Raw genomic sequence first — 11,435 nt, 5'->3', positions numbered from 1 at the left:
TTTTACTTCATACTGTTTTTTTTTTACTTCTCTTGAAAATATCTTGGTTATTTTCCAAATATTTATGCATATATTTCATTTTCATAATGTGCCCTCTCTATTGTCACTGCGTCAACTGCAGAGCCTCCCAGTTATTATAATTTTAGATTTTAGTGTCATTCTCCACTGAATACAGAGGAAAGATGAGTTTCATTTTCAACGAATCCACAAGGGGCAGTGCTCTAAACACGGTACTGTAAGGACACCTTGTGGTAGTAAGTTGAACTACCAAAGAAAATTGGAGGAAACTTCCTAAGCTGGTAAGATGCCTTATTGATTAGATTTTTGACCCGAGCATTGTAGCTAATATTTAAAAGAAAAGCTGTGTAGACTGAGTGTAGTGATCGATTGATCGTATCATGTTCAAGATGTAAGTTGTCTTAAGGTGTATATTTACACCAATGTCTTTCTACAAATGTAAAACGTGAAGGATCTGTGGGAAATCTGTTTATCGCCATCACAAACGATACTTCTCGGGCTATGCGCTTTCCCCCAATATAGCTGTTGTTCTGTACTATATCATAGCCAACAATTGCAACAAAGTACGGGCTGCTGACTTTCTGAAACATTCAGGGTGTTACTTTCAGAATAAAATGCCTCCAGGGAAATTAAACCCTGTTGACCATTGCGAGTTCATACTGAAAGACTTTAGGTGAAGTAAGCAAGCAAAGGTTACACGCTCAAACCATTTAACCCCTTTTTTAAAAAGTACTCATGCTAAACGATTTTTAAACAATTAAACCCAATTAAACCATCAGACAAAATGTATGTTCCTCGTCGTTAACAAAGACGAAATGTTCAGTTGAGTACATACACTGCAGAATACAACGAAATAGTACATTACATAGCAATGAAGCTATGTAATGCATTGAAATCGCAATAATACAATGTTAGGGTACTTATATTAGTGTTAGCTGTCATCCGCAGAAGAGGGGGATGTTTTATGTGGTTACACCAGGTGCTAAACGGAAATTTTATAGCTACAGCCTTTAGAATCACTATTCACAAAAAAGAAAACCTCATGACCCGATACTCACAAGGTGTGTAGGTATAGGCTGCTTCAGGCAGTGTCCGGAGCTTCAGAACTGACCATTTAACCGTTAAATCGTTGCTTGTCCGGTAGCGCTTTCGTCATGATGGCTGATATTACTTCACTATCATCCGCAAAGTCTAGTTAACAGAGACACTAAAAAAACGAACAAAGATTTGTTAGATTTTAAGTGTGCCTGCTTCTAGTTCTGCAGTATTTCTTGCTTTCCATTTTAAAGTATTTTGTATGAATTAAATCATTTACACCCTTTGGTTGACCGAATGGTAACGTATTACCAACCAGAGGATTGAACACACAATCATATATAAAAGCAGACGCTGATACCACGAGGCCACCGGACCTTGAACTGTCTGCCCGGGGGGAGATGCAGAGACTCAAAGTAAGTAGGTAACTACTATACTCAATGATGTTGACATTTAGTCAAGGGAAAGGAATGACTTTGTTTTTGTAAGTTAATAATTAGTTAAATTATAATGACCTTTTCAGATAGATCTAAATGATATTTTTTCAGGGGTAGAAAATACTAAAACCACTGTCGTCAATGTTCGTAATCATGTTGGTATCCATACTGACACAAGTAGCTTATAAGCTGCTATACTTTTTATTAATTAACTAGAAGCCACTGTAAATGAACATTTTGCCGGTAACCATCCAATGAGCATATGACGAGGTCAGAAGGTGTGCGAAGGTTTCGGCCACCAGAGGGCGCACTCGTGCGCGAAGCGCTTTCCTGCGCTCCATTTCAGGTGTGTGCGTGCGTAAGCTCGCCTGTCATAAATGCATGCGGCCTATTCCAAGAAAGTACTCATGCCCTTGTTTCACAGAGCAGTTGTGGGCGAGGTCAGGGACAATGATTTAATAACTGCCGAGAGCAGTCTGTCAGCCTGAGAGCCCTCCATTACTCCAGATAATTTTAATGTTAGTAACAGTAGCATGTATAGTACTGTGGCACAGACCTAGTGCTTAGTCCACCTCACATTGTGAGCTTTTTCCTTTCTTCTCCATGCATATGCACACTGATTCTCGTGATTCCCTGGGCCTGAGAGAAGCATTAAAGATGTGTGTGAGATAACATGTGTTTCACAATGAAAGCCTCTCACTCCCTCACCTCCTCAAGTGTCTCCTTTTTGGAATAGTAAGGAATGTTTTGCTTTTCCTGCTTTCCCTGTGGTGTTGTTCTAACTAACACATGCTAATGGGCGTGCATGAACATGTACACAGATCATATTTTAAGGGGAAATTATCTGAAATTGCAATTCCAGGGAAGTTGAGATGATTGTCTTAGCAGTCTTTGAATTAAATGACCCATGCAAGGCACATTTATATAGGCTACCCTCAACATTCATCTAAACTCCTTTCCTTGGGTCATATGTTGTCATGCGTGCCTGTCAAATTCAGGCTGAAAGACAATCCCTGAGTATTACACCGAGTGTAGCCGACGCACGGAGCATCACCGTGCCGTCGCTCCGTGCTTGTTATGCAGCCACCGCCTCTCCCCCGAAGCCCGCCTCTGCTGCTCAATCGGCCTTTCATTTCCTCATAAAGGGATAATCACTGACTGCCTGAATATATTCATTCAGGGGGTCTGCTGCCAGGTGCAAGGACGGTCTTTTGAGGAGGCATTTGTACGAGATGGATTTTAGATCCAGTTGAAGTTAGTAGATTTTTTTATGTTGAACATTTTTAAAGATATCACAGTGTTTAAGCATTCAACGTGGCTCTTTATATGGCCGAGCAGATTGTCAGAGAATGATATTCACTCGCATGTCGTAAAGCTCTGATATTTAGAGCATTAACGCCAAACAGGTGGAACCGACCTACGGCATGGTTCCACTCCTGTACGCATTCCCACTAGTGTCGAACGATTATTACTGTTACTTTTTGTTAACGAATAATCATCATTCATTATTCACACAAATGCATTCATCGAACAACACTTTCCAGCTCCACGTCACTCCACGATTTTGGTTAATATAGTCCTGATTTCGACAGCAATTATTGAAATTGATGTCAGATATTTCTGGGATAAATTAACTCATCTGCCTGACAGTGTCAGTTCTGAATCCGGTGTGCACAGCCATTTTCTTCCGAGCCCGTTCAAAGTTCTTTAACCCCATATATTAATCCTATGAGGTCTCCTCTTTTCTTCTTCTTCAGATTGCTGTCAAGTCTCTGTCACAGCTAACATCTAGTTTACTTAATATGCTGTGTAGATAAATATGTAATTTGTATATATAAAACATTCATTTTTGCTCTTCCAAAACCCAATAATAGTTCGAGTCTGGAATGGAATACCAACTAGTAACGATCTTAAACTGAGACTGAACCGAGCCTCACAAAGATATTTTGATCAATGTGCATGATGTTTTGGTGCGCCTATATGATAACCACCACGGAGCTTGATTTTGACGAGTAAAAGTTGACATTTTTTTTCTCATATCCAATCGACAGGTGCTCATAATAAGGGATGGCAGGGGGGAAAATGTTGTCAGAATTCACACGTATTCGCAGACAGAGGGCGCCCAGGATGTGGAGAAGAAAAGATGAACGAGTGAAAAAAAAACCCTCACTAAAAGTCCTCCATCGTTCCCACCATTCCGTGTCTTAGGCGGAGCGGAGTGAAAGGTCGTCTCTCCTGGCCACCCGGAGAAGCGAGACTAGTTGAGAGTTGGATGAAATCAACGAGAGAATGTAACGCAGCTGAGGGGAGAAAAGAAGAAAGACGAACCTTTTAAAAGAGAGAGCGATCACGTTTACAGTTCTGAAGAATATAGGTAGCGTAGAATTGTCACTGAGGTGTCGAAGTACAGCTTTGTTCAAAGATCGTAAAGGTCCCCTCCCCTTCTCTTCGGTTTTACGGAAAGTCAATCTGCGACTTACGTTGAAGCTCTTATCAGGTAAGTCTGCAGTACAGTAGACTATTAAGTGGTGACAAGTCCTTTCATGCTTTTTTTTCCCAATGGCATTTCATCACATTCTACATTTGTTTGTCATTATATTTTTTCACTTCTGTATTAAATCTTCGAAATATTAACTGTTGCTACTGTGTAACATGTATCGATACCTAGCAAGTCATAATAGCGATCAGGTAGCAACTTTACAGTTGTTTCCATACCAACCATTTACGATCTGTGTATCGCGCTTTAATTGCGTAAATTTATGCCATTTTATTTATTTCCTTTGGGAGTTCAATTTGCGATGGGCTTTAAAAGCGAATACGGTATCGCTTGCATTTTAATCTTGTTTTGTTCAACAGTATACGCAATTAATATTTTCCAGCCACTTAACTAATCATATTGATGCGCTGTGTTTACCGTACATTACCGTGCTTAATTAGTAACAATATTTAAATTGTTCTCAACTCCGGGGGTAGGGGTAGTCTGTGAGAAAAACAATCTTTCCTCCATCATTCTCTTTGCTTTTCAGTTATTTTCTGGTTTCAGTTTTAGTTTCAGTGTGTGCATTAATCCAGCAACACAGTAAACGCATTAGTACCCTTTTGAAGAATTTTCTAATGCTGTTCCAGTTTATTAAAATGAACACGGTGGACCAACACTCCTCTCAAAGAATTTGATTATTAGGATAAAGTTTGAAAAAAATTGAGTTTGAGTATAAGGCACATATTAACTGGCTGACGTTTGTGTAAACCTACTGTAGATGATTTGCATACGGTACGATACGGTATTATTGGATGGCAGGAGGAGGTCTCAGCCGCATCGTGTTGAGTTTGCAAAAATCACGGAGTCACCTTGCGGTGGCAGATTTGATTGTCCTTGGGATCAGTTGTAAGGTTAATCAATTTTACTGCTGTATATCTAACAACCTTTCTCTGTTTGTTATTTATGACCACAGCCAAGGTACTGCGTTTTCACGCTGTCGTGTATCTGTATAACCGTTATCGATGTCAAAAGTTGTGAAAGTAAGTCTGAGAAGGAAAATCCTGTATGCAATAAATAGGTTAGGGCATTTCTGAGTTTCCTTCCTTTGGGAACTTGACTCATGACAGACAGCGGCAGTGTGTTAGTGTTTGTAATGACGTAGAAGCGCTATTGCAAAGTGTGTAAATAGCGTGGTTAACGACGGTGAAAGTCCGTGAATTTCTCTTGCTGGGAAGTTCCTGGGCTTTGGTGTGAGACCCGGAGCTCAGACGTCATTCTGCTCCTCAGTGCACCGTCAGTCCGGCCGTGTTTTAGCCCTGGTCTTTATCACAGAGCTCATTTCAGTGTGACCAACACAAAGAGGGAAGTTGATTCACTCGAGAATAACTTCATTGACGATGAAGTCCTCTGGATCTTAGATAACATTCAGCAGGCCAGGCAGAAAAATGCATCTTTTTTTTTTCTTTGGACAAATGTCTTGCAATCATAACATCAATAGCATTTGGGGATTTCATTGCAATGGCACGGTGAAGTAAGCTTGCGTTTTGTTAGTAAGGCAATGCAGTCTCCCATCAGGGCAGACTGAATCTATTTGCCGCTCTGCAAAGTGCTGGAAGAAGCAGACACTGTACTTTGAGTTGCACTGTAAAGTGATCAGACTGGGGGTAAAAGTGTTGGGGCAGAATCTATGCTTTTCATGTGACAAATTCCTGTATGCTGCCCCCCACCCCCCAAGCGTGTGCACAAACAACATAGACCTTTGTTTTCTCCGCATTAGCAGGGAACATATTCAGAGGATGCACGTCAGAGTCATCACCAGCCCCTCGTATTTGATTACGTTATGAGAACACCTTCGGCTGGAACTGCCCTCTGTCCTCAGCCCTCAGTCTTTTTGTGTTTAGGGAGCGCCTCGTCCTAAAGGAAGTGCAGTTGTGTAATGTAATGTTATATTCTCACAGGACACGTTCAGGTTTAGGTGAACTTTATCGTGTCATCTCAGAGGTGTTCAAAATAGTGGCTTGAATCATTCTTCTTGAATTTCTGCATGTATACCTGACCCTGGATTCATTGTGGTAGCTGTAGAGGTGGCCGTACCATCAGTCTGTCCCCACATAGCAGATTGTGTACTGAGTGACAGGGTGCTGCTAGCTAATTTCAGAGTTTTTGCAGATATCCTTGTGGAAAGTAACCCACCACTGCCAAAGCTTGGAAACTGAAGGAGACAAACTGATTGTGTTGCTACTTGTTTTCGTCAGTTTGTGTTCGGTTCAGGTGGTACTCTTTTGATACTACTGCAAACCTGGAATTCTTCTGAAAATGGTGTTAGCCAAAACACAAAATTAGCAATAAAGTAGTACTAGCTAAACAGATGTATATTTGAAATGGGTTTGAATTTGCCTCTTTGAAGATGTCAAGGGCTTAATGTTCAGTTATTAGCTACAGCAACACTCAAATGAATGATGTGTCCCTGACCACATGACACTGCACACCACACAAGAACAGCATTCAGCTGCACAGTGTGTCCTACGGTCAGCTGTTTACCTGCTGATCCCAGAGGAGCACATCCACAGAGCAACTGCTTAAACCGGCACCTCCATCTGTGCCTGGATAGAAAGTTAAGGAATCCAATTCTAACAGGGTTGGGTTTTGGGTTGGGTTTCACTGATTACAGTGCTTCCGCTCAGCTGTGAGCCAGGAGAGGAATTTAAGTTTATTTTTAAGAGATTTTATTCAGCAATGTGTAGTAGTGGTTAATACACTGGACCAGAAGTTGGATCTGAGTCCTGCTTTGTGCATGGCTCTTGTTTAAGAACTGCCAGACAGAAAATTAGCTCTTGTTGAAAGCATTTGGAAAATACAATGTTTTCATACACAGGGCATATCACCCATTAATACCGGATATTTTAGGGTGTCTACTACACTAACAAACCAAAGCTGTGGCAGGATGTCGCAGCCATTATACTGTCCATGTCCGTCTTGCCTGGAGTTACCGCTGCTGGCTTCGGCCCACTCAGTTTCCCATTGGGAGTGGGAGGAATAAGGAAACTGGGGGTCCACAATGGCGCCGTGTTGGCCGGGGCATCTGTGGCCTCACACAGTGTCCCAAATGAAAGGACGGCAGTGTCTCCCCCTGCAGCGTTCTCCCACAGAGAGTCACACTGTGCGAGAGAAACGCACCGATGAGCCCTGAATGTAGATGCCGGCTCGCCTTCCCTTCTGCCCTCTTTTTTTTTTTTTGTTTTTGTTTTCTGGCGGCAATGGAAAAAAAAAAAGAAAAACAAAACTTGGCTCTGCGCGCCTTTAATCGGTTGCAGTTTCAGCGTATCTCCATAGCTGTCCGTTTCATTCATCGGTGGCCGTTTCGGTGAAACTCGACAGCCATCCGTTTTTCTGGTGCCAGATTTGAGGTTTGTTGCTTTTTCAGGGTTGTCTTGCTCATAATGTGAAAGGGACGTGAAATATTAATGACAGCCCATAAACGAATGCCATGAGTAATCTGTCACAGACTGAGCACAGAGGCAATACTGCTTTTTGCAGAATTAACTGTTGCTTTGTCAGTTGCCTTCTTAATTTAATTGTTCTGTAGCAGAACTGCCATTTTCATCCTAGCGTAAGGCGAATTGTAAGTCTACTGGAGTAGTTGAAAGAAAAAAAACTGAATTTCACTTACTAGGTCAATGAATGACGCTCTTTATCTTTCTCTTTATGTGGCATTCAAGTCTTGAAGTTGATGAGGATGTTCAGCTCCAGTATGAGCGAGACTATCCAAATACTAATAAAACATCTGGAAAATGGATGACTTCTGCCTGAAGTGTGTCCTTTCTCAACCCACAGAATTACCTGTAGACTGTAAGAAGTATTTGAGGATTGATGAAGGTACTTTTCTAGCTGCCGGAATGGAAGATATGTGGAGCTTTTCTGCGTTGTGATCGCTGGATTATGTCTGTTGGTGTTACTACAATTTAGTGCTTAAAACGGTTGGCCTCTGTTGCCGATGGCTTTTGTTTACAGCAACAGTTGGCAGGAACTGAAGGCAAATGATATCTAAAGTAATGCAGCACCCGTGGCCAGCAGCAGAAGATTTCAACAGTGTCCAGGCAGTATGCAGGCCTTGCGAGAGGACTGGACAAGGGTTTCTGGGGAAAAAATACTTCTGTGTGTGAGGTTGAGTCTGAAAGATTAAGATGCATAAATACTGCTTTGTGCACTTTGTTCATGCATCAGTGAAAGGTGATGCTGTGTTTGCAGCCTGTATATGCTTATCTCCAAACACCGGTCATTTAATGCCACCTGTCCTTTCTAGACTAAAGTGTTTCATGAATGTGACCTCTCAGATTCTTTTAATTAACTTATAGGCTTAAATACCAGACTAGTGTATTTCTATACAAAATACGCTAAATGTCTGGTTTCATTTTTTTAAACATGGTTTCCCTGAGAAGGTCTGTGCTTTGGCGGGGTAGGTAGGAGTCCCTTTTGAGCCAAAGTGTGAAAAATGGGTGTAATGTGGCAGAACTAGATGAACCGCATGACTGGCGTGTCGGAGGTCGGCAGTCTCTCCGAAGGCTTGTCACTGTGTTCCTGCTCACTGGGCCTGTAGTGTTGGCCTGTACTTGGAAGTGATCAATGGGCCAGCTTCAGTTTATGTTAAAGCAGTTCACAGGTGCACTTGTATCTCTGGTGTCTTTACACATTTACATTATGTTACATTATTGTCATTTAGCAGATGCTCTTATCCAGAACGATTATGATATAGGTTACAGTTTTCATCCGTTTACATAGCTGGTTATTTACAGAGGCAATTCTGGGTTAAGTCCCTTGCCCAAGGGTACAGCAACAGTGCCCCTGTGGGGAATTAAACCAGCAACCTTTTGGTTACAAGCCCTGTTCCTTACCTGTATGCTACACTGTCGCCCCTGTGTCTGTTTTGAGCAGGAAGAGAATGCCGGTTTAGTCCATTGACCAGTTATACCCAAACACTTTCGCTAAACCATCTCTTCTCTGTTTGGCAGTCAGCAGTAAAAGAGGTGGTGTCAGGTTACGTGCCCTGTGATTGGCTGGTGGCCTGTTAGGGTGATGCTCCCATGAGTCACAGCTCTTGGGAGACTGGTATTTGGGATAGTTACTACATTGACCACCTAGACTCAGAGCTTGCTTCTGTTTTATAGGCTACCTGAGTGGTCAGAGAGGCTGGATGGGTTAGTGTTAGGGTTAGGGTTTGGAGTTAGAGAGCTGTTTTGCAGTGGGCCGCTGCAGAGTACAGTGTGGGATTGCAGTTGAAATCGTTGCATGGCAGTGTTGCCCTCTGAGGGTTAGCGATTAAATGCGTCACGGCCCCAGAAGCAAGCACCAGCTCATTCCCAAGCACACAGTTCCTACGTGAACATGTCCTTTTTCCACATATACCCTTGAAGGAGACCACGCACATTTTTGAGAGCTATTGACGAATCATTTGCCCCAGAATTACATGCTGTTCTTTAAACGTGCTTGATTCCACAATATGCCTCTAAGTGCATGATACTCAGAATGGATTGCCGAAAACATGGTCTTCAAAGTTAACGTGCTATCAGCGTGTCATCAGTGTCGGTCATTAGCAGTGTGCGGGTTCCTGGGTATCACCAGCAGGCTTTAACCATGCCAGAGAGCCTGCTCCCTCTCACGGCTCATTGCCAAAGTGGATGAAGTTTCTCTTTTACCACTTTGATCGATTCCGCAGATAATGACTGGAGATTCCAGTTCCTAGAACTTAACGTGTCTGTGACCGCAGCGACAGGCTTGGTTAAAATGAGTGGACTGTGTCATACTGGTGGCAAGCCCATATCACAGGAAATCTTGTCCCTAGTTGCTGAACGAGGATTTCACCTACTGAAACTGACAGTGAAACATGACTGCATGGCTCATTTAGATATATGTATACATGAAGATTCAGCCTAGATGCGGTTTGCTTCGTCTGCAGCTTTGAGTTAGAATTTGGAAGCACATATTGTGTATATTGTTATACATACGCGTACATGCAATGTGTGTGTGTGTGTGTGTATGTACACATGCATATGTAGTTATATATTGTGATGGAATAGTTGCTGAATAAGAAAAGTTTTCTTAAAGCAGTTGAAGAAGCAGTGTTGGGATGTACTTGCTTAAATTCAAGTACAGGACAAAGCCTATTGCAGGTAAATTGAATCCTGGCTTTTCATCCCAGGCCAGCTGCCTGTAGGTGTGGCTGCACAGGCCTTACCTCCTGTATTATGGAGGATTATGGTGTAATACAGGGACAGGCTGAGACGCATCAGGGCGGAAACAGCAGCGGACCAGCGCCTACATCTTCAAACATGACCATCATTAATTATAAGACATCAGTGTCATCTTCCATTTACAACCTGTGTTTTTCTAAATGGAGAAGAAACAGGCTCTGAAGCGTCACAGTACATGGGGCTATCAGGAGGTCCGGTAAAGAGTTAACAAAATGACAGTAGGCCTAGATGTTTAGTTTCACTTGTGACGAGTTTGACCCGGTTTCCATCTGAAGAAAAGTTGATAACGTTAATGATGATAACGTTTCCCCCGATCATTCTCCCTTCCTGGAACTGCATCAGGCAAAACAACCACTGCAACATGTGTGTAATTCAACAGTTCCACATTCATGAGGACAGTTTTGCCCAGAAAGTAATGTCCTCCTTTTTCGCTACCAAAATTCATTGAAGAAAAATGAAACTTTTCCTTATTGCTCTGTCTGTAGAGATATGTCGGAAGTCTGCAACCAGGAGTAGGAAATGTAAGTCTTGCAACACTTAAAGTTTGTTTTACTTTGGATTTTTTAAAGGCGCATTGCCAATTGTCCGCCTCTCCTTATTTCTTAGGAGCATGCCATTAGCCAGTTTTGACTACATTCAAACCTAACCATGTAGTTCTCCCACAAAATCCATTTTCAGTGAATTAACTATCATGTCCATGATTTCACCACCAGTCCTTTCAATTCCAAGTCAGATCGATTCAGGCTGTTTTCAAAGAAATTGCCTTGTGTCCTGTTTGAGAGAGGCGGCGTTTTTTGCTGTCATACTCGCTGTGGAGGAGATGTGTGCGGAAACTGTAATCAGATGTAATGGCAGATCTGATCAGACAGACTGGAGGTGCAGGTGAGGAGGCCAGTAAAAAAAATATCGAATCTCGTCTGTGTATCAGCAGTCTTTGTGAGCTGCAGCACAGTGTTACCGCTAAATATAAAAACTCAATAAAGGCAATTTCACTAACAGTGGTAAAAAAGGAAGGTATTGTATTCTTGGTATTTTGTAAGCTGTAATTTTGCTTTTGTAACTGATTTTTTTAAAAAACAATTCTATGTATTTTTGGGACTAAATTCAAAGTATTTCCCACCATTTTGGGATTAAACTGTTTTGCCACTGAGCTGTGTCTATCATATCATTATCATCAGAGTGGATCATTTTTATATCGAAATCCAAATTAAAGCAGTC

General features: G+C 42.0%; 1 protein-coding gene across 1 annotated transcript in view; it reads left to right on the top strand.

The window, feature by feature from the left end:
- Positions 1–3,692: 3,692 nt before the first annotated feature.
- gng12a (guanine nucleotide binding protein (G protein), gamma 12a) overlaps positions 3,693–11,435 on the top strand; it is a 52,031-nt gene continuing 44,288 nt past the window's right edge. Inside the window, exon 1 of the mRNA XM_036554180.1 lies at positions 3,693–3,987. The gene's annotated coding sequence lies outside the window, so the exon portion shown is untranslated. The remainder of the gene's footprint in view (positions 3,988–11,435) is intronic.

The sequence above is a fragment of the Megalops cyprinoides genome, chromosome 20 (genome assembly GCF_013368585.1).
Source record: "Megalops cyprinoides isolate fMegCyp1 chromosome 20, fMegCyp1.pri, whole genome shotgun sequence".
In the NCBI taxonomy this organism is placed as follows: Eukaryota; Metazoa; Chordata; class Actinopteri; order Elopiformes; family Megalopidae; genus Megalops; species Megalops cyprinoides.
Note: the sequence above shows the minus strand (reverse complement) of the source record. Positions and strands in the feature narration are given on the sequence as shown.